This window comes from Nyctibius grandis, chromosome 5, assembly GCF_013368605.1.
Source record: "Nyctibius grandis isolate bNycGra1 chromosome 5, bNycGra1.pri, whole genome shotgun sequence".
Classification (NCBI taxonomy): Eukaryota; Metazoa; Chordata; class Aves; order Nyctibiiformes; family Nyctibiidae; genus Nyctibius; species Nyctibius grandis.
In genome coordinates this window covers 35,457,609-35,481,916 of record NC_090662.1, presented here as the reverse complement: position 1 = coordinate 35,481,916, position 24,308 = coordinate 35,457,609, and positions in this window count along the sequence as shown.

Genomic DNA, 24,308 nt, shown 5'->3' with positions numbered 1-24,308 from the left:
TAAAAAGATTGGAGATACTATATCCACTATCTTACTTTGCAATAAACGAGGGGCTGCATGTTCTATTTGAAATTGCTTCGCTAAGGATTTCTAGCAGGGTCGCTTGTAATACCACACAATCAGTTTAGATGTTTCAACATAACCATTCTTTCCAAATAAGCTACATATTCCTGCTCCAGAAATCTAAGCTTTCATTTTAAGCATATTAAAATCATTAGCATAATTAACAGTAAAGGAAAATGTCAGGTAGCCAATATAAGTTATCTGGTGTTGCAAACGGCGTGAAAACAACAGCTGTGATATGTGACTGGCACTTATTCATCTCACTGCAATATTAACAATGGAATATTAATTATGAGCATAACACTCATTCTTATGTCAACTTTTTAATCTATTTCACAGGTCACTTTTGTGAAACCATCACCAGCTGATGGATGCAGTAGCAGATGTCATGGAAAGATGCAACAGGCAGCTTGCTGTTGTCACTGATGCTGTGGATCTCAGGCATTCTTTGTTAAAGTGGAGATTACTTATCCAAAGGAGAATATTCTTCAGGTTTTGCACTGAAGGAATCAGCTGCCTTCTATTCCCAAAAATCACAACCAGGTTACATATCTCTGTGTCTCTCAACCTACTGGTTCTCCCAAGACCATTTCCACGGGACATCCACAGTACAAAACTGAGTGACACCAGATTGACCAACTGACCAACAGCTAATTTTGCACTGATTATATTGTTCTAAGTGTTGGCAAATAGTTCATTCCCATCCAGCTGATGTTACCTGGCCCTAGGTTATTTGCTGACTCATGATGATCTATTTCTTAATATGTAATGTAAATGGTTGCTAGCAATGTATCAGTCAAGTAGACCTGCACAGCAGAACATCTGTATTATGCTCTCAACACAGGAGCCAGATGTCTAATACTATATCCTAATGGAGAAAAGTGGGGTTGTTTTTTTTTTTTTTCCTTATATGAAGACCTAACTTAAAACAATAAGCATCTGTTGGAATTTGGAAAAAGACCGTTGTGGAGCTGACAGGCTGTCATGGGTACTGCTTAGGTAATGCGAAGCCCACAAAGGTGTATATCTGCAGCATCTGAAGTTGCCTAAATGCCTTTAAAGACCTGGAGATCTTTAAAGACCTGAATCGTAACACTGGAAGGTACATTTCTGAAGGGTGTATTTTGCGAGATGATTGTCATCCAATGCAAAGGGCCACAATCTGCAACAGATGCAATGTGATTCTCCCAAGCCTTTGGGAGTAGGGAAGGAAGCAATCAGAGGGCTGCAGGGTGAAATAGCACCAAACCAGCTTCTAGGTGTCTTCCAGCTTCAGAAGTCCCACTGTGAAGAGCCTCTGAGTAGAAAATACGGCAGGAGCAGGAAGATGTGAAGCAAAAGAAAAATTGCTATTTGGCATAGTCAGAAATTGGACAGCTGATTGTCATGAACAATGCCAGAAATTGCTTTCAGCCTGCATCTTTTCCAAACACAATGACTGTGCAAAGAGATCAGCCACGTTTCTGTGGCATGTGGACTTATAGGGACTCTGGAGAGGGGGGCATAACTGTATCTGAATGACCAAGGCTGGCATCTGTGGTAGGGAAGCCAAGGTTTGTCTAGCTTAGAGGCTTTGTGTCAATCTGAGGATGTTAACCCCTCTCTAACAAAAACCTGGTTATGTTGTAGCTGTTACAAGGGGATTTCACCCCTTTTCCATGTTCTGTCATGAGGGGAAAAAAGGCTAGTTCCAAGCTAAACATTTTTTTCTGGCTTTGCTCTTTCTTCACAGAATCACAGAATGTTAGGGATTGGAAGGGACCTTGAAAGATCATCTAGTCCAATCCCCCTGCCAGAGCAGGATTACCTAGATCATATCACTCAGGAACGCGTCCAGGTGGGTTTTGAATGTCTCCAGAGAAGAAGACTCCACAACCTCTCTGGGCAGACTGTTCCAGTGATCAGTTACCCTCACTGTAAAGAAGTTTTTCATCATATTTATGTGGAACCTCCTGTATTCCAGCTTGCACCCATTGCCCCTTGTCCTGTCAATGGATGTCACTGAGAAGAGCCTGGCTCCATCCTCGTGACACTTGCCTTTTACATATTTATAAACATTAATGGGGTCACCCCTCAGTCTCCTCTTCTCCAAGCTAAAGAGACCCAGCTCCCTCAGCGTCTCTTCATAAGGGAGATGTTCCACTCCAAGAATTATTGTTCTTGTTCTTGACCAAGATAAGCACAAATGAGTAAGGATAGCATGATAAATCACGTGACAAATTATTCTCAGTAACTGAAGCAGAAACCACAAAAATAAATAAACAAACAAATAAATAAATATATCTGAAAATACAGAAGGCTCCATTTATAAAAGCATAAGCTTCATTTGCATAGTTCATTCCTCACTTCCATATGTAAATTGCAGTGGGATGTCTTAAATATTTTCCATGCCTTTTTATCTTACAATATTTTTGTGGATCTAACCTCTTTTTTCCTCTCTGAGACATTTCTAGCACTGCAGCTGGAGGGCCCAGCTGGGATACAGCTGTGTACTGTCCAGCTTTGATGAGCTATAAATGTTTTCTTTTGTGCTAACGTTGAGACATTGCCCACTACTTTGGTTTCTTGAATGCTGGTGGTTAAAAGGCAGATCTGAAATCCCCCAAACTGCTCTTTTTAGTCAAGTGTTGCTCTCCTTTTGTATCAGCAGTTTCTAATTAAACAGCACTGTACTAGAGGACCTAAAGATCATAAAGGTGGACTGGGGGAGTCCAAGAACAGAAACACGATGCAGGTGGTGTTCCCTCAGTGCCTTTTCAAAATGGACCGGTCAGTCCCCTCATTGATTAGCAGTTGCGCTAAATGTCTTATAAAAGTCTGGCGCTAACACTGCTAACACCTTCGGTCAGCCAAATAAATGCTTTCAAATTTTCACAGTGGAAAAAGGCTTCTATTTTATCATTTTATAACCCTGTCATTAGCAATCTTTGAAACGGCATTCCACCCCCAGGTTGCGTTCTGTGGTTATGAACTTCATTTGATCACTGCCCCATCAATTTGACATTAACTGCTACAATTTACAACTGCTCTGCCTTTCTACCTATTATTGTCGTACCTCTGCAAGTGCAAAAAACCTGCTGCCCAGGGGAAGTCTGAAAGAATGCAATGTCTTGTTAAAACCTGAAAGGGCAATGGGGGTGGGGGGAAGAACCTCCTAGAAGAGAAAACCAAAGGTTTGATAATGAATAATGCTTCATTCTCTGCTGTGAACACGGGTGACCTGGCATGTAGACCACAGCAAAGTAGTGAATAATTCACTGAGAGAGTCACAGACCTCCTGGTAGACCACAGCATTGCTTTGTCTCAAAAATATGTTCTCCCACAGAATGGGGCTCGACAGGATGTTTCAGTCTACAAATGTTTAAACAAAAGGCGGGTGTGACAGGGTATGCAAGGGGAGAACCGTGCATGGAGCAGGCCAGCCCGCATGACTATTTTTCCATTAGCAGTTGATTGATAATTCTGTAGCTGCTGCACATAAGGGCAATGGAGAGCAGAATGGCTTTGATGGAGCTGAGGCACACAGCTCATGTCCGATTTCTAACCCAGACAAGAAACCAATTCCACCCTCAGACAGGGATGTTTGAGCAGCATTAATTGTCTGAGCTGAAGCCACAGGAGCATGGACATTTTGAGCAGCAGCTGGAATCCACGCTGATTTCCTGACCTTTGTGCTCATAAAAGAAAAAGCATCCGAAGGAGCTATTGGGGCTCGAATATGGTCCCAGTTCCCATGTGAGTTGCTTTCTTAGCTTTTGTGGGTTTCTCAGCCTGAGAGACAAGGCTGGGGCCAGGTCGTTTCTGGTTTAGTTTGCAAAAGGAAAAAGACTCTCAAGTCACTGAACACTATTCAGGCTCTACCTCCTTCCATTTCTGAGCCCAGGACTGTGAATACAGACCTGGCTCCTGAGGCCTGTGCTGGGGACCAGAGAAGAGCAGTGCAAAAACCCCTAAATCCCAGCTCTTATCTGGGTTTCAGTTGTGTTTGAGAATAAAGCTAGCAGGCACTTTTTGTTAACTTGGATATCAAACTGCTTATAGAAACTTTTTGCCATTTCTCTTTTGCTTTTCCACCTTTGCAGCCAGAAATATTTTGAGACTAATCTCATGGTATATCTGAAGTTTAAACTGTTTGGTCTGATAGTGCTTCTGAGTCAGTCACTTCTATATCCAGATCCTCTCATGTTACCTTACTCACACTAAAAAAGATCTTTGCATTTCTTTGTGGTTATTTCCAGCACATAAGACAGTCAATGTCTAGCCCGTGTCTTTCTTCTCTTATCCAGACGAGCTGAGCTGTTCTCAGGCTCTGTAAATTGCAGCAGAATCAAGCAACTATTCCTCAGTTCTTCCTCCTGATTATCCCCCTGCTGTTGCACACCTTCTGTAGACCTGTTCTTCTAACATGTCAGGCAGTGCCTTGTCCTCTCACATGGTGGAGATCATGCCTGATCTGTCAGCTCACGTGCCAGGAGGAGGACGCTCAGATGCTAAGACTTTAGTTTGAGATCATGTCCTTTGAGCGTAGGGCAATGAGGCAGAGGACTTGAGTTCTGCCCATGACTTGGCAGCTGCTGCGTCTGGCTCAGGAGGTCACCAGGCAAAAGAAAGACTGTAGGTTGGCACCGTGCTTCAGAAGTGAGCAGGACATCATCCTCAGTGCATGGGAAGGGGAGGCAGGGGCCAAATTAATGACTCATGCTGTGCATGCAGCCTCCAAGGGAAGAAAATCATGTCTTGAGTGAGATGTTGTCTTTCAGTTCCCTTCCCTCTTGGAACTGTTTCCTCAGCACCACTGGCACTGTGTGACGCTCAGTATGACTCAGTCCCACTCAGCATCATGTCACAGAGAAAAAGAGACACTGCTGTTGTGATTCTATGTCAAAAAACTTTTTGTCTTGTCTGTTTGCAGATCATGGACCAGTAAGAGTGCGATGATTTGTTCTGAAAATGGCTTTCCAGTCCATGCTGTTCTGCACATGCCTGCAGAAGTCTCTTTACTGAAATGCTCACAGTAACCTGGTTTTACAACTGACCAGATAATTTTTTAAGCTGTTTTCCAAATGGATAATGTTATTGATTTTCACTTTAGACTGCAAATTTATCTAAAAATTTCATTTTTAAAAATGAAGCCATTTTGGTGCAAGTGACTACAGAAAGGTGGCTATTCCACCTTTTTTATGGTGCTTTTAACTCTCAGATCAGACTGGTTCTTCTCCTACTCAGTAAAGACATAGATGTTTTATAATATCTGATATTTTCATTCCAGATTCTCTCCAGAATCATTTTAACCGATTAAAAGGGATTTTAGAAGCTACACCTTATATTTACAAGCTTCCACTGTAATATTATTTTTCCAGCCATCAAAGTCACATGATCTCCTGCAAATTGGCACGTGGAACACCACTTTCTCAGTATCTTTTCTCTTATTTCCAGCTATTACATACTACCCTCAAGCTGAGAGGAAACTTTAAAGGCACACAACTAAAGAATCTTTGTTGATTATTTGGAAAATCTTGGATGTATTTCCTTTGGCCAGATTTTACTGACTATGACTGGAGACCTAAATGTCCCTGTTGTTTCTAGTAAATAACCTTTAAAAATACAATTTTCTAACCCATAGTAGATAATAGCAGATAACAGTGCTATTGGTATCAAATGAACCCTCATATTTTCCCAATCAATGGGGGCCTGGCAACTTCTATAAGAATTTTATCTGAGAACAGACTTACTTATTGTTCAGCTTCCAACAACAGGACTCACAGGCGGGATCCTGCCACTCACTGGCTCCTGTTTCCTGCTTTCTGGAGGGGCCTGGTTTGGCTCTCAGCTCCCACTGAACCACAGGGGAGCCAGGAACACTCTCAACCTCTCAGAAGTTGCTGAGGGCCTTCATGGGTCTAAGTCCATTATTTTCAAAGACTGCTTTGACAACCTGAATGAACCACAGAGGTGAGAGAGCTGCAATCCCATTTCAAGCAGAGATGCTCTGAGAGTCACTGCACAACACCTCCTGCAGATTCGAATAGGTGTCCCACCTCCTTCAAGAGAGACCATTATCAACGCAGTACAACTCCAATGGTTACTACACTGATACTTAAATCTGCTTCTTTGTCATGGTGTTGCCCCTGCTGTATGGGCATCACACTCTATCACTGACCTGTTAATAAGACTTTATCTACTGACAGTACAGATCAGGCTCTGTTCCATGGTGCACATGGAGAAGTGCTTTCCTTCTCCACTTACTGCTCAGAAACAAGACTGACAGAATCTAACCCTTTGCCCTATAAAAATTGCATGTTCTGAAAGTCAAAATGCAAATAATTCATGAATTTTGTAAACATCTCTAAGGGAAGAGAAAATGGTAGGCAGAATTGGAGTCTGCTATTTTTACCCGTGTGCCTAGTTGATTACATGTCATTCTTCTCACACAGAACTAAATATCTTAAATGCAAATAGCCAGAGGTTGTTGTACGTTTTTTGCCCTTTCCACAGCTGTTCATTACAGAGCTCAATAGCAGCTGACAGCAGGTGAATATGTGGATGATGGGCCATGGATATATTCTGTTAAATAGAATGAATAAACCATTAAATGATCTTATTTCTTGATATGCCTGAATGCAAGCTGCATCTACAAGCAAAGCAACATTAAATTCTGTATAGCAAATCCCTCTTGTATTTTGCAGCACATCAGTCATGCAAATTTTATGCTATAATCTTTTAAGCAATTACAACCTCCATTTATTTTTAATGATATCGAGTATCCTTTTGCTTTTAGTTCTAGACAATTGAAATAAGGATGCATGAGCCTGGAATAATAGACTATGTACATCTGGTTCATTCTGTAAACTATATATGGTGTTTATGTAACTTGTTTGACCTGCGTGGGAATGAGTGACAATGTATCTTCCCTTTCTGAGAATCGGTATCTTTGAAATTCTCTAATACACTAATTTAGCTGTATGTCTGTATGACATTGCTATCATAGGAATTGAGAACAATTTGGAGAGCACCATTTCAGAGTGGATGCATTTTGCATATATGTAACATATATGCATGTGTACAATATAGACATAAATTGCATATTCTAGGCAAAAGGAACTAAAAGATGAAAGAAATTATAAAATTAGTCCTAAAGAATCATCTCCAAAAAATAACCATAATATTTTGATCACTTTCTGATTTAGAAATCTGATACTGGATTTGGAAGTGTCTCTCTTCAATTTGCAAGTTTCTGTTTTCTATGGGAAATATTACTTCGGGTGTAGCTCTGCTCTCCATTTGCTCAAAAAGGGATTTATTTCCCAGTAGCTCTGGGAACGCAGGACCCCCAACGCTTTCCATGGCACACTGTCACACGGGCATGACCCTCTGCTAGCCCAAAGGCTATTTGACCAGGTCCATGCGAGTGTGGTTTTTTGGAAGGTCAAGCAGATCGGGGCACTCCTCTGTGTGAGAAGGAATTAAGAGGGAGAAGTGTAGGACCAGATTGGGTTGGCAACTCCACCTGAGGGATGGTATCACTGAATAGCTATTGCTCTACCTCCAAATGTGGGGCTGGGGAAAAAAGTGAACAAAAAGCATTAAAAAGTTAACCATCCCTGCCTTCAGGGGCTCTTGTGCCTCATTCTTTACTCTCCCCATCTTGCTTACACTGCAAAGTTTTTGTCTGGACTCCAAAACATGGGGAGAAGCCTCACCGCCTTCCCAGAGACCAGTGGCCTCACTCTGCTGACTCTGGGAACTGCAGGAGAAGACATCCGTCTTGGATTAGTAACGCCTGCCTCTGTGAGACTTGCATAAGTATTGTGAAAAACAGGATGAACTGCAAAAACGAGCAATTCCAATAGCACTAAAGGCCAGGCAGAGCAGAGGGTATTTGATATAATTAGGAGATTTCACATTCCTTCCTTGTGTGCAAGCAGAAAGCAGTGTGAATATTTTGTCCTTCAATGCAGTAAAACTCACATACAGCAAGATTTGCTAAATCAAAAGTGTAGGGCCTACACCAGTGATATTTTATCCCACCGGCCCACATGAAAGTCAGACTCCAACTCTCCGTAGCCCACTGCTATTACATTTTGTGTGGAATTAGGTTGCATTGTACAGCTGGCCTAATGCTGTTTCTTTGCAGCCAACTGTGGACTAAGAGCCAGAGGGAGATTTAGTTAATTTTAATCCTTTGTTTTCTGCCAGCTTCTGGAAAGATGCTGTGTGCTTTATACCTTGAGTTTTCATTCTTGTGAAAATTCTTCTGTTACCATCTTCCAAGGAAACCCTTCTTCCAGTTTTACTGCTGCAGTTTGGCCACAATTTTGACTTAATGCACTTTAAAAGACAGTTGTGCCATTTCTTTTTAACAATTGAAATCCATGAAAAAGTGCTCTACAGTTATCTGCAGAATTGTCACAGGTTTAAAGTAGGTTTTGCCATTAGCAGAATTAAAGAAGCCTGGCAGCAGAAGCATTTAAAATATGGTAATAAGAAGAACTGAACATAAAGAGTAAAAAGAAAAAGTAACATGTAGACTACAAAAACATAAACTAGATAAGATTTATATATTAAAACATATTTTAGTAGTGTACAGAGAAGTTGCATTATAATGAAAAGCAGATAGAAAACCATCTAGCTATATACAATATTATAGATTTGTGCATGTATGGACTATTGTAAAAAATGAACATTGAACTAAACCCAGCTGAACAGACCAGAAAACAAAGAGCAGCCCTGTCAGCATACCAAGTTTCAGTAAGATTAATCTGTGTTGCAAGTGTTGTTCCCAATGTATCTATCTCTCTGCACTCATCCATCATTTCTCTCCATGAAGCCAACAGGAGCTTGTGGTCTTTTTGCTGCCTAAGGCAAACTGGTGTATGTGTGCTTGTGTGTAAATATAGATTATTTGTCCAGTCCCCAAGCCTACAGTTCTCACACAGTTAATACCCAGCAGGACATTTTACTGTCCCCTCATTAGGAATATCCAGGCCTCCTCCTGCTCTCAAATTTGCCCCAACCAACTTCAGCCATTAAAAAATTGTCTGTTAGAGTACCACTAAAATTGGTCAGAAAAACTGTGCACTTCCAAAGAAATGAAGTATTTTAGACACTTATTTTAAAACTATGTAAGAGTCTATGTTAACTGCAGAGGAAGCCTAAATATCTTGGTCTAGACACCAATTTGTCCATAGTTAACATTAAGTAAGGGAATTCGGTGCTTAGAAAGGTACATGCAAACCCCACTGCACACGTGAGTAGCTGCTACAGTCCACCAGAACCTGTCCATAGCCCAAATACTCGTTGGACTGGTGCTTGAAAACCACCACCGGCTCATCAGCAATTTGTTCTCTCTCTCTCGCGCACACTGGTTGTGCTTTGAAATTAGCTTGAATTAACTTGCTCCCTTCTTTTTCGAAAGAATGGTAACTCATAGTAATACTTTCCCAAGCCCTTATACACAGCAGTAATCTCAGCTCTCGATTCTCCCTGTCCATGTGGACAGTCTGGAGTCTGTCCCACGTCCACAGCAGAGACGAGGGAGAAGAGGGATTTCTCAGATCCCTGGCCCTGTGTGGTGCCATCTTCTTCCTCCCTCCCCAGTTTTCCTCTGGTGTCATCTCTGATGTCATTACTAGCACAGACTGGGGCTAACATGTATCTCACAGGAATGTTGTGGGCATTAATTAATAAATGCTCGTAAAATGCTTGGAAACCTTCAGGCTGAAAAATGTATAAAAACTTTCCTATAAATATTGTTCCCATTTTCCGTATCCAGATACTATGTCCCCAGAGGCCTCCACAATTTTAAAGTAGGTCAAAAATCAGCTCTTCATAATTTGAGTTGGGAACTCAAACTTTTCCTCCAGACACAATTTTGTACTGCTTAAATTAAGAAACATGAGGCCTGGTTCCCTGCACCCGAACGCCGCTGCACAACAGCTGAGGACAGCAATGAAGAGGCCAGAAGATGTGCTCTGCACACCCAGACAAGGTGCATTTGCAAGCCAAATGTTGACCTCGAAGTGTCAACCCACCCCATGCTAGTGCATGCCTGGCTTTCCATGCGCTTCTACAGTTTTATAATTTGGCTCACAAACAAAACACATCCGTACAACATATCAATTGCATTAAACTCTTCCTTTCTGAGAAGCCATGATAAGCCAAGAGAACACACATATTTGATTCACATCATCTAACCAGGTAGAACATGGGCTGTTAAAATACTCTGTACGTACCCACTGGAATGGCATCACCACCTAAAAGAAATACATGGCATTATGCTTTTCGTTTCCATTCTGTAGGAGCAGACACAACTTAGACATAGGGTGTTTCCTGAGGTTAATGATAACCTGAGGTTAATGGTTTCTGGCTGAACTTTAGGCCCTCAGCTCCCCCTAACCTGTCATTAATCCCCAGGAAATGCCTGAAACCAAGCGTATTATTTAAATCTGGCAGCAATTAATTTATCTCTGGACCTTACAGATGCTCATATTAAATTAAAAAGAGGATGATTTATGGAGAGCACCAATAATGTCCAGATCTAGGCAAAGATAGATGTTATCCTTAATATTTAAAATTCAAGTCTCCTTTTTCACTCAGTCATTGGCTATCAGCTGTATCAAAGGTTTTTATTTAATTATTCTAGCAAACAGGATCTTTTCCCTAATTATTCCTTTTAAAAAACATTTTATCTTGTATATCCTGCCAGCTGCATCAAGATTTTTTTTTTTTTCCTCTTTAGGAGTCTTTCATGAAAAATGTTCACTCTTGCTTCTGAATCAGAAAATAAAACTATTTTTAGCAACTTAGTTTAAAAAGAAGCAATCAGAACTAAGGCAGCGGCATGTGTAAGAAATAAGAATTATCCTCTCGCTCAGCAGTTGATCTACCAGTCTCAGACAAAATAACAGCTGTGATTTTATTTCCACATATTAAGAAGATAGGCCAAAAACACAATATAAAGTTGTCAGTTTCCGGAGAGGCAGAGGGTGAAACTCTACATTGGTCTCTATTCTCTGTTTATCTCTGGCTTTTAGGCTGGGGCTGCCGACTGTGTGCACACTCCCTGTTAAGGCTTCTGAAGCCTTACCAGAGCTCTCAGTGATGTGGTTTGGCAATAGGTACCACTAAATCAGAGACACAGGCATCAGTACAGTTGGCTCCGTGATTGCAAACAGCAGCCATAAATCCATTGAAACTAATCCATGTACCAACTGAAATAAAATCCGTAGTCTCGCCTCCTTTCTGTTGTTCAGATTTCACTTTCAAGTCTTATCACAGCGCAGTGCCATTAGCTCTGCAGATAACATGGAGTCTTCCAGACTCTTTCAAATCTGAACTTCTGCTGTAAAAACAGCTTAGGAAAAATATTCTGGACCTTCCAAGTTAAAGGTGAACTGCAAGCGGACAAAAATCAGAGCTGTGGATTTTTTCCTTCTTTGCAGAGAATTCATCCGGTAATATTTTTCATTATAAGATGGTTACTGAAAAAACACAGTTTATGCTTTAATATTTCTGTAAACTGATTAAACCAGTTCCTTACAGAACAATTACTGCTTGCATTGCAATATGAGCTCTACTGATAGGCAGTATTACTCCACTCTTTGAGAACAGCAGAAACAATCTCACATATACATATGTGGTCACACATCTGGCTTTGTGCAGCATTAGCACTCCCTTTCCTGAAATCAATATCTCCTGAATATTTCTTTCCTTAACAGCCTTTTCTCACATGCTGGTTCTGCTGCCACTCAGCAGTTTCTGGTATAACCCACACGTGGAGAAGAAGATGGGGCAGGTGCAGTGGCCGTGATATTCTGGTAAGGCTCCTCCTCACGAAGGCGGGTCTCAGCCCCAGCATTGCCTTCTCTGAGGGTGTTTCTACCACAGGTAACACCAGTCTGTACATGTGGGGAGTACATGTACGCTGCTGTATGCATGGTGAAGGGTCTAGAGCACAAGTCTTATGAGGAGCAGCTGAGGGAACTGGGGTTGTTTAGTCTGAAGAAAAGGAGGCTCAGGGGAGACCTTATTTCTGTATACAACTACTTGAAACCAGGTTGTAGCGAGGAGGGTGTTGGTTTCTTCTGCCAGGTAACAGGTGATAGGACAAGAGAAAACGGCCTCAAGTTGTGCCAGGGGAGGTTTAGATTGGATATCAGAGAAAGTTTCTTCACTGAAAGGGTTGTCAAGCACTGGAACAGGCTGCCCAGGGAAGTGGTTTAATCACCATCCCTGGAGGTATTTAAAAGACGTGTAGAAGCGGTGCTTAGGGACACGGTAGTGTTAGGTTAATGGTTGGACTCGATGGTCTTACAGGTCCTTTACAACCAAAACGGTTCTATGATTCTATGATTCTATGTGTCCATGAATACTGTTATGAAAATTTCCTGTGAGAACTGGAAGACAAACTTCAGCCTCCTTCACTGACACATGGCTCCTTCATGTTTGAAGAAAATGATCTTTCTCATGATTCAGTGCAGAAAGTGTTCATAAATTCTTTTTTAACCCACTTTTTTTTTACAAGCTTAGTTTCATACAGTAGAACTTCAGCATATCTTTTTGTTACAATACTTTGTCTCCATTGTAAAAATATCACTATACGTCTTCCAGCCACGGGTGTTGCCCTGTTTAATAATAACTACTTAAAATACATATTCTTCAAGATCATTTTCTAATTGCTACAAATGGGTTACAGAAATATGGCTATAAAATGCCAGCCAGGGAAGTTAAGGGCAGTGTCTGCCACAGCTGTACCTTCCTCTTTCCTGCACACTCAGGTACAGTGCACATTTCTTCCAGGATGCAATCGAGCAGCTAATGAGCTCCATCAGTGCACTGGAACCTCCTGTTCCAGCTGATATAAGCGGTTTTGGGGTTTTTCCCTTGGAGCAATCAAAATGTTTTAACTGTGACTGAAAAACTGAAGCGCCCACAAATTTTAATGAGCTAAAGAAAGCATATTTCTAGTGTTCCTCTAATCACGTAGGGCCCAATCTGTATCCTACATCATTTAGGAAGGACTTTGCTATGCACTTCACTAATCCTTGGTGTGAAAGACACAGAACATGCTATCATGCATGTTTTGTAGAGATAGCTTTATGGCAAGAGTCAAATGAAATTATGTTTACACGCTGTTTGGTAAATGAACATTATTTCAAGGAAAAAGAAGCCAAATATCAAGCTACAGCTACATTTCTTATGGTTTCCCAATTTTCTGCCTTCTGGTATACCTAAGTCCTCTAAATATGAGCTACTGAATCAGCATTTGGTATGGTCAGATGTGATTGAAGCTGTTCAGAGGACAAGGATTCCATTTTGCTGTAAATTTTGAGGTTTCAGAATTTGTTTTCACTATCCAGAGGAATGAAAATAAACCCCTCAAACATTTTTGCAAATGGAAATTGTTGTTAAATATCAGTTTCTGGATAGAAAACCTGACCTTTTCAGCTCAAATTCTTTCTCCTCTGGCCATAAGTGACAAGGGAACCCCAGGCAAAAACTTTCTCAAGAAATGTTTGTCAAAACTGATATGTTGATACAACATTTTGCCTTTGATGAAGTAGCATATTTAATTTCACTGAAAATATTCTGACCAGCTCCAGATGTGACTGACTTATTTTAGCTAAGAAAATGATTCATTGTGAGAGTCTGAATAAACCAATAAAATAATAGAGTAATGCAATGTTCTTCAAATCAACGGCATTGGATCTGAACTCTTGTATTTATGTATGGGATAAATTCATAAAATATAAACAAATTCATATAGTAGAAAGGATGTTTATGTCCATCCAATATAATCTCCTTGATAATATTGGCCATTTCCTTTAGAATCCTGAAGTCATAGGAAAGTAAGGTCTGCATCCAACTTTCTCCCATGCTGAAGAGCTAGTAGACATAGAACATGTCTGAGGAAATTTTGTGTAACATGTTCTTAAAGTTTTCTAATAGAAGAGAGTCTAAAACTTCCCCAGATAGCTGTTCCTGCACTATCAGGATATGCTGATTATTGAAAATGTTTTCCTACTACCTAACCTACATTCTCTTGATGAAACCTCAGCTAATTAGTTTAATCCAAACTTTACTGTAGAGAACAATTGGTCATTGCCCTCATTTGTACCAGTTCCAGGTATATTTCACGTACAGTGAAAGTTTTCAAGGTCCCCACTCATTATTCCTTTTTCTTAACTAAACAAAGCACTTCTTGAAATGTTTCCCAATTACTTGTGTTTTCAAAATTTATCTTTTTGAAGAGAAGAGCAAATGAATTAATTTTATGAAATGATTTCTGAATCATATTTATATTTCCTGATTACTCATTTCAATACTTACATAACCATATATTCTAGTATTTGGGTTGTATTTTCTACATCAGGTTCAGCTACTACACCACCTTTAGTAACAGGCCTCAACCTCTATTTCCATAAGAGGAAGGCAGTCAAATTGTCCACCAATTCACTGCCTCTGACTGTCATAATATTGTCTGGTGTTAAGCGGAGCCTTGGACACCAGCGTATGTCATGCAAGCCTTTGCACAGCCACCAGATGCAGAAAACATAGGGTGGTTAACTTCTTGTGAACTTCACACTTACCAGGGATTAGAAATCCCTGCCTGAACTAGAGCTTTGAGTATCAGCTGTGGAATTTCCCGAGCCATCTGACAAAGTGCAGGCATCACATCAATAGCTCCTGCCAAGCCATAGCAGTGATCCAAACGCCATTTCCTTCTTAGTGTGCCAAGAAGATTGGTGTGTTATCAGCCCAAACTAGAATTAAACCACAGAGATGCAGAGAAGTGCAACCATGAAAGCAACATGCTCAAGTTTCACTGTTAACAGAAAAGAGGGGTCGAATAATCATTTGATTTGTTTTCAAAACCAGAAAAGAACAAGACTTGCCACATTGATTTTATCTTAAACTCTATAAACAGAAAATGTGGCTGGGCCTTAACAGGGCTCTACTGCAGTCAATCAGAGAAAATAACTTTCATAATTAATTTGGGATGTTTGCCTAATTAAGGTATTTGCAGTATCTATTTGATCCAGTATTGATGCAATTTGGGTGGGGTTAGAGAACCAATAGGAAATAAAGCCCTGTTCCTAGTCATTTGTCTTGGGAACAGGCTGTCTAAGCCCACATAGATCAGAAAATCTGATTCTTACTGTTTTCTCTTCAAGAAGACTCCTGGGGCCAATGGAAACATATGAGGTTTCATATCAGGTCATTAAATTGTCATGCTTCGTCCTTTGATTTAATTAAAATCCTCTTATTTATGCAGACTTCTGTGCTGCAAGCTGAAATGTAAATGAATGATAAGATGAATGGTTTAATATAACATCCACAATAGAAAAGACAATTCTATATTTCTTCTTACTTGAGAAGCTAAAATTTGATAATGTATTTCTAACTCCACACTCATCACTTCTCAGTGTTCAGAATAGCTGCTTAAGAAAGATAGAAAACATAATTTATAGTTTCTGTACTACAAATATACCCTAAAAAATTCTCTTCTCTTTTTCTATTCACCAAATATTGTTTAAAATGCTATGAAGTTTAAGGGACTGAACAACATCGTACAGATCATTTTGATGTTTTCATATTTCGCCTAAATAAGCACAAAAGCCAGTTGACATTGTTCATATTTCAATATCCTCCTTTTTTATTCCTTTGGTGAATAGGAAAGAACTTAGTCCCATGGCTACAATCTACTTTTTAATATACCACTAATGATTTATTATAGATGTCTCTCAGGAAGAAGAAGATTCTTCTGCATTCTTCCTCTGCTGACTTCAGCAATATAATCAGACATTATATTTTATTTCCACTGATACCACTAAGTTCTAAAATCTAAGAAAAACATGTGTATTCCTTGATACCACTAGAAACTAACATTCAGCACAGATGTTTGCATTCTGCACATTTGCTTTCTCCATATGTATTCTGTTTTAAAATCTCTGCTTAGTGTAGATGGCAACCTACTCAATTACTCTCAGAGTATTTTACTCTTCTAGACGTAACATCTGCAATCCAATTAAATGTTTCATCTGTTTTCTTCCTGTCATTCCAGGATATAAACCTTGATTCTGTTAATCCAGCGTTGATGCCTGTTTCATTGTGAAAAGGACATTTTGAAATTCTTTAAAACAATGCAATACTTGGTAAGTGAAGAGAAAACAGAGTATTTTGACTTAGGAAAAGCTACTATGGGATCAGATCAGTGATTGCTTCATAATCACAGCTTTTCCTGGCAGGCAATTAGAGAAGATCATTTATGCTGGATTTCTCTGAGGGCACTGAAATGCTTAGGTTCTGTTCCAGTTTTGAGCAAGAAAAAAAATTAACAACAGTTCTACAGCTTACAATTCTGTGATCAGTCTCCATTTTTTATCTACTTTTTATATCGTTTTGTAATAAATTCTGCAAGAACAAATCGTAGCTTTCAAACAGTAGATTTGCAGAGAGATCTCACATGAAGTGCTGTGGATTAGCCCAACACTAGACAACCTGCAAAAATGACCAATATTTCTTCAGATAGGCTAAGAAATGCCTACTTATCCCACATAAATGCTTTCGCAGGCTATTCTGTGTCACACTGGCTTTTGTAAGACCTTGTCATTATGTTATCTAAGCACATCCAGACATTAATTAAGTGACAGTGTTAATATCCATTGCATTTTCTTTCATTCTCTGTCATTCCTTTCTCATGAGGACAGCACTGCACACAGTGGAGGACATTTATCTTTCTAGGCCCCTTTCCTTAGTGTGTGTCCAGTGCTTATATGAGTCCAGTAACTCTGGAAAGTCAACTTATCACCAATGCATCGTCTATGAGGAGGTTCCACTGCTCCAGGAGGTGGTACTCATTTGTTTGACTGAGAGGTGCTGGAGAAGGATGGCTGCCACTCACAGTCCTCCCTCGGGACATCCCTCGGGGTGTCAGTCCCAGGCTCCTGAGTGCACTCAGTGCTTGCAGGAGAGAGGCAGCAAGTGCAGGGAAGAGCAGGAGCACAGGCAGCAGCCCTGGGAGCTCTCTCCTGGCAGAGGTTTCCCAACATTTTTCTGGTCACTGGCTCCATGTTGCTGCTTGCTGCCTTGCCTGGAAACCCTCTCCTGGCCCCTTCTTTGAGATATCTCAAAGGGTGGCTATAAAACCTGGGCTCTGTCTTATATCAAGAAGATTAAATTTCAGAACTCACTATCTGTACAGCTGCCCAGACCCAGACTCCCTCTCCAAGGTAACCTTGAACGTGGAGTGGTTTAGATACGGGTTCTGCACCCCAAAATTGTGTGTGTCCTTTGTCTGGAGTATGTGCTTCCTACCCAGTCTTATCTTTTTTTCTTCTCCTCGTTTGCATTGTGCTTTTAGCTTGCTAGACCAATGCACTTTATGCTCAACGTACAAAGGATAAATTATTCAACCAAACAGCTCACAGAGGAGACGGCTTGTGACAATAGCACGAAGTGTTGATATCGAGGGATTATTATTTTATGATAGAAGCTAGAACAAATTATTTTTTGTGAAAGAAAGTATGCTTTCTCAAATGCATAAAGTTTATATTATAGTCAGAAATTGGCCAGTTCAGCAGATTTTATACATATAAATGTTATATGTAATATTTTATGTATAAATGTTCCAAGTTTACTCCAGTGTAAAGCTTTCCTTTAAAGAGTAATTCTCACCCCATAATTCACTTTTATGATTTTCTTAGGGCTTTAAGTGTAAAAGCTCAATCTGGTTTTGTTTTATTCTTTTTTTTTTAAAAAAAAAGGCACAGAGCAAGTTAATTTTTACATTGGATCTGCCAAAGGCGCGTTGTCAGATCTGAAGTTAAACATGTCACTTTTGCAAACACATGCACACACACACGTGCGCATCCAGATACACAACAGCTTTTCAAGACTTAATGACAATAGAAACAGTTTCACGAGAGTGGAAGAAGGGAGGCCCCGACTGGAGCCGATGACTGCAGCAGGCTGTGCTCATTCTTGGGCTCCTCTCCAACGCTCCCTCAGGCCCTCCTGTTTCACATCTAGTGTAAAGATGTTTCTCTCCCCCAGACAGTTTCTCACAAATCTGAAAGTCAGGCTCTCTGCCAGATGCTGGATCTTAGGCTGAGCCCTTTGCCTGCCCGCTACCCTTTCTGTGTCCTGTCCCTTCCCTTCAGTCTCGGAGAGCTGCAACAGGCAGCAACAGGCAGGTTCTTCGTTTGTTCTTCCGCTTCCTCTCCTGGCCTGTGCACGCAGAGGAGAGTGCTGGCTCCTGCTCAGCCCAACCATGTGAACATGTTCTCAGGTGTTTTAATACAACCCCAAGACAGAGGAGTTGATGAGGTTACATGAGGAAATTACACATTTGGGCTGGGATGTTATCAGACCACAACGCAAATTTTGAGGATCCGTCAAAGCCAAGGACGCGGCTGCTTCTTTAGGAGAACAGTAAAAATGACTAGCAGGGGTATCTGGTTTCTTCAATCTCCCTCTTTCTTCTGTTGCTGTCCAACTTTCAAACATACCATGCAACCAAGCCCTCTTTGCGCCCCAATATTCTATTTTAGACAGAAATTACTCACAGTATTTTCTAGGATCTAAACAATACCTGCTCCCAGAATTGCAACACCAAAGCCGTACGTGGTTTGCATTACCAGAACTGACTCCACTAGGATCTCCAGTCCTAATACATTTTCTCCCCATGTAGACTGTGCTGTACTTGGGAGTTGCAAGGATTCTTGCATTCCACTTTGTATTTAAAAACGTTTTAACTCATGTACATGCTGCAAAAAGGAAATGCTTTTACCATCAGGCTCAGGATGCCATATTAAGTGTTTAAATCCCTTGCTCATCCACACAGGGGTTACAACCCAAATAACGGTGGCAGCCACTCCACTGTCACTCCTTCCAGAGTCGCTCCCGTCTTATTGCTATAACAATTTCATAGTGACAATGCTTAATAAAGTAACATTTCAGGATCAGCCAGGAACGTGGTCCCAAGGTTCACGGCACTGCACAAATATAGAGCAGCTTATAGGATTCCTGCTGCTCTTGAGCAGTTTACAGTTTCTGATGTGAATATTCCTCAGTGATATTACCATTTTTCTTGACAAGAAGGTGGATCTAGTTGTGGAAAAGTCAGTTTTACTAGGAAACAGAGATTTTTTTCAGTCAAATGGGATACGCCCAACTCACCAGGGGCAGTCATTCAGACTGACTATCAGAAATGAGAAATAAGCTTTGGTCTCATGGGATTGCAGAGGATTCCTCAAATCGCTTAGAGCCACGATTATCCACGCTGCTCATATGTTGGTTCATTTTTCAAGTGAAAAAACTGGTACTCCCTAAGGCAAAAGCTGGGTGCAGTTCTGGGGATAGTTTACTCCAGGAACTTCTACTTACTGTGAGAGGTTTGGTTTCCAGCAAGCCATATAGTACATGCTCACACGTAGGCATACAACTGATACCCTCAGTATCACCTTATGAAAACACCAATCTGAAACATTGTCTTCACATTTCAGGCATTCTACAGTGAAAAATCATAAGTAAAAATACGTATTTATGTATACACATATGCACACACACATACACATCTTAGGGTCACAGATATGCCACTGGTGCATGTATGCACTCAACAGCTCTGCTATAGAGAAACTGCCCCAAAAGAGTGTGAGGGAGATCACTCTATCTATACCATTCAGGCACTGTTTAGTACCACCCTGCACTATTCTTACTGTCCTGGAAGAGTGATTTTTTCCTTGGAGCACTTCAATTGCTCATTTGGTGATTGCTGCATATCTGCTAAATGAGGTGTGTGATCATGTAAAGAAAAACATATAAAGGGCACAGCAAAGGAACTGAGCTAAGGTTGCACAAGTATCTTAATTTTGGCATTTCCTAGCTTATGAGTGACTTCAATGTAGATTTTGTATTTTATTTTATTGTGAGAATTCCCATTCTCATTGTAAAGATATTTCTCAGTTACAGGTCACAGAAAGTTTGATTTGAAGTGCTCCAAAATGTGAGCACACCTTCCTTACATTTTCAATTGCTTTTGGATCCAAACCAGAATCACTGGATAGTTTAATGTGTTACCATAACAACAGCTGAGCACTTTGATTTAAGTATCTTTTCTCTACTCTTTTGTTCAAAGATCCAGTAGCTGGGTCATAGATTTCCCACTCTTATTCTGAAACAGGCTTAATCAGACCAAGACAATCATTTTAGTCTGTTTGTCCTTGGTACACAATAGACCACAGGCCAAACGTTTCTTTGGTCCCGAGGGGTAAGTCCATTGAAGAAAACACTTTAAATGTATTATTCTTTTGCAATTAGTAGAAATGCGTGCTTCTGACAAAATGTTGGTAGCTGTTGATTTAGTTACTATTTTTTAAAGATTTCATTTCCATTCCTAGCTGATCTTGAATCAACATAAATAAATACACCTAAGCAACAGATTTTGTATATCTGTACTTTCGGGGGTATTTCTTTTCATAGTGAGCACACACACATATATTTTCAGATGAGCTTTAAAATCTTGGTTCCTTTACAAACAATTCCTTTACTGGAATAAAATACTGGAAAATGTTTGATAGTAAAACCTTTGCCTAAAAAAACTCGTAGCATTTGTAGGAACAGTCAGACATGTTTCATCTCTGAAGAATTTAAACCAAGCATAACAACAAATAAAGGTAGGATGCTTAGTTTTAAAAGTGTTTAAATTGTGCTTAATCCCTTTGATAACCGTGACATATTCATGTAAAAGTTATAAAATGAATCATAAACCTCCATCACAAATTCCCTATAGAACACTCTTTTTATAACTCACATTTTGGGGTTTCAGACAGCAGACACTAAGATACACGTGGACACCAAGCTTCTACTTGTTTCTACAATTCAGGTACTGAACTATACAAATAAAATTGAAACACAGTGAAGAAAAAAATCTCAAAGGTATATGATGCAATATAATTTGGAAGAGGTTTTCGGCTTTGTCAGATACAATCATCAGGATTAGTTTAATGAAAGAGGCAGTTCTGCCATAGTCTATGAATAGCTGTGCGCATCAGAAGGCTGGCACGCAAGACAAAACTTTGGCCAATATCAAACAAAAGCAAATGTGTATCACGCCCTTGTTTATCACGCCACTCCTTCTGAGTGGCTGCATAACATGAATAATTTTTAAATTTCATGTTAGTGATGTCCCTGGTGATATAAAAAGCCAGCATAACATCCTGAGTGCTGGCATCTTAAAGCATTCTTATGCCTTTGAAAGCTCATTTACATTAGTCCAAATATCAGGTGTAGATATCAGTCAGTGAACTTCTTAAAGACGTCCTCTAGTGTATTGTGAATGCATAAGATGTAGACCAGCTCAACAGAAATCTTCCTTTGGTCTCTCTACAGATGAGACCACAGCTGAACACCTGTAGAAAAGATTATGTACAGATGTCCTCAAAGATTCAAACAAAGAAGAGCATTAAGGAAAACAAGGTGCTGTGAATTCAGGAAACTATACTTGGATCACTACAGTCGCCAGAGCACTGCAAAAGTCAGACTAATTTGTCATCTAGAAAGCCACAAAAGCTAGATCTGTCAAATAAATGTGAACCTTCACCAGCCCTTATCCTGTTTCATAGCTGGAAATAACATTTGATTAAGTAGTTGAGAAGATAAATTAATTAAAATGTAATAAAATAGCTTGCAAGAATGCAGCAGTGTTTTATTCCTAAACTGACTATGTAGATCTAGAAATGATTTACACAAGTAGGGATCATTCACTGCCATCTTTCAGGGGTAAGACACAAACTTTTAAACAGCACACAGCAACATATGTATACACAAGCATTTTCTCAGACAGACCAATTGGCTCAAAACTCTTGATTTTGAAAGAGCAACTGAATCGCTAGAATGTTATGCTGTTTTGAGGCTGCACCTAAACCCAGTTTCAATCCCAATGTTACCTTGTGCCCACACTGCTCAGACTTATGTCCCTAGTTTCTGCCAGTACCATTCCTTTTATCTCCACACGTTGATATGATTATCTACTGACTCATTGAGAAGAATGCTCAGAAGTTATTCTTCTGAAATATTTATTGATTCAGTGGCAATTCAATTAAAAATATTTCATCTCAAACATGGTTGTCTTGTTAAAGTCGTCGAAAATATAGGACAAGCTTGTCTGGCTGAGACAGAGATTAATCACCAAGGACATACTGAAGTATTCTCAACAGATCTTAGAAATGTTGGTGAGATTTCCATGGAGTTAATAGACTCTTATCTTCTCTGGAAGAACTAAAAAAGATGAACTAATGCAGAGGAAAATTGACCCAATTTCAAAGGAAGATGCTCCAGATATTCTTCTCTGACAATCTAACTACAAATTCCTGCTCCGCATCCAACTCCTTGTTCGTATAATACAGGACGTTATGAGGCTGTCCACACTAAACAGTGTGAGTGACTTCAGTAGTATAGGACTGATCCAAATTCCTAAAAAACAAAACAAAAAAGATGGAGTCAGTGAACTCCATTCTTCCTTAGGAAACCCTCTTGAGGATGGCATGCAAAGGCCATCCATGGGACACTCCAGCAAATCTCCCAAATGTGACTGCAGGAGACTCATCTTATGGACACAGTTTTACCAGTTTGTGCTAATAACTTCAACAGGACCAGACTTCAATGTCTGCACATGGTCATCCATTCTGTTTAGCTGTTAGCAAGCTCCCTGTGATCTCTGCCCACCACAGCTCACACTCTTCTCACCTGGATGAGAGTCCTTAGGAAGGATTATTCCTAGTTGGCAACATGGGGGAACCACCATTTTTTGAGGGGAAAAACACTATGGCTTGAGCTGTGCCCTGTTGTTTGCCCTCAGAGTGCCAAGGGCCACTACTGAATGTCCTCAGAGGCCGTGGTCTATTTTATTCACTAGAATAACCGTAAGTCACAGCCCTAGACCAAACGCCTTCCATAGCTGGTGAAACACAAATTCAGCATCTTGATTTTTATTGTTGATGTTTTTGGTGGTGTTAGTATGCAGGGAAGTACAAGGCATAACAGGGAAGTTTTTTCTACTATGCCCTATTCCCATAGCCTTCTTCACATTTTCTTTAAATCCCAGGCATGTATTTCTCTTCATTATGGAAGATGTATGCTTAATTTAAGGCCCGAAACTGAAATGCTGCTTACAGTAATGCTTTCCTGAGTCTTATTAACTTATGAACTCTTGGTGGGTTGCCCAGCACTCAGAGCAGCTTTTCTGTTATTTTCCAAGCTACATCAAAGTGTTTGTCTCAAGGGCCTGAGGGTTTTTTTTTTAATTTCCAGTGAGCAAAAGCCTCAAGAATAATTTTCTAATGCAAGTCATGTGTGCTATAGCTGCATTTCTCTCTTTATGCTAAGCTTAGCAGTTCCTCTACACATCACACAAACAGGAAACAGTACTCCAATGCTAGACGCAAGTGATGTGCAGGTTATCTGATCGTTATTATTCCTTCTAGCAACCTTGGGAAGCCAGAAGAGGGCCTCAGCCACGCAGTGTGAATCTATAGCCAAATCTGTTTCTGTTACAATGCCTCAGGGTACTACACAAAGACCATAGCAGGCTCCAGGTGAACTTCAAGGCACTGCAGCAAGTATGACATGAGCTTTTTCTTACAATATTCCCTATCATTCCCACATACAGTAGAACCACATCCATGAAGAGTATGTCCAATTCCAAAGTTTGCTCTCTAGCTGGCAGCATTCATACCTGAAGGTGAATCATGAACAATATGGATTACTCAGTTGTGCACACTTGGAACAGTGATGGACCTTCCTTCTTTTCCTATAAAGCCAATTTGTACAACCAGCCCTTTTTGCCGCTGAACTACGTGAAGCCACAGCTTCAGAGTAAACACATTGCTGGTGGGATTTTGAAAGCTTAAAGCAGCGTATCTTACAGACTCCAACCTCTTCTTCAGCATGTATTAGATAATATTTAAGTGATTAGTATCCATACGTTTCCTGAACCTTACAGGGCAAAATACTCTTAGTAACAGTCACTGTCCTGCAGAGAGACTCATTAGCTTCCACTGATGCCTGAAGAAGCACCTGCTTCAGTCAGGGATGCATGAGCACCCGAAGGGCCTTCTGCCTAGATGTGGATGAAGCCGGACCACCGCTGCACACTGCAGAGCAACACAATTGTGCTCAGATTCAGCTCCTGCTCACACCCAGAGCCAGCAGCTGGCATATGTTTTGTCCCTGTGTTTTACCTCACC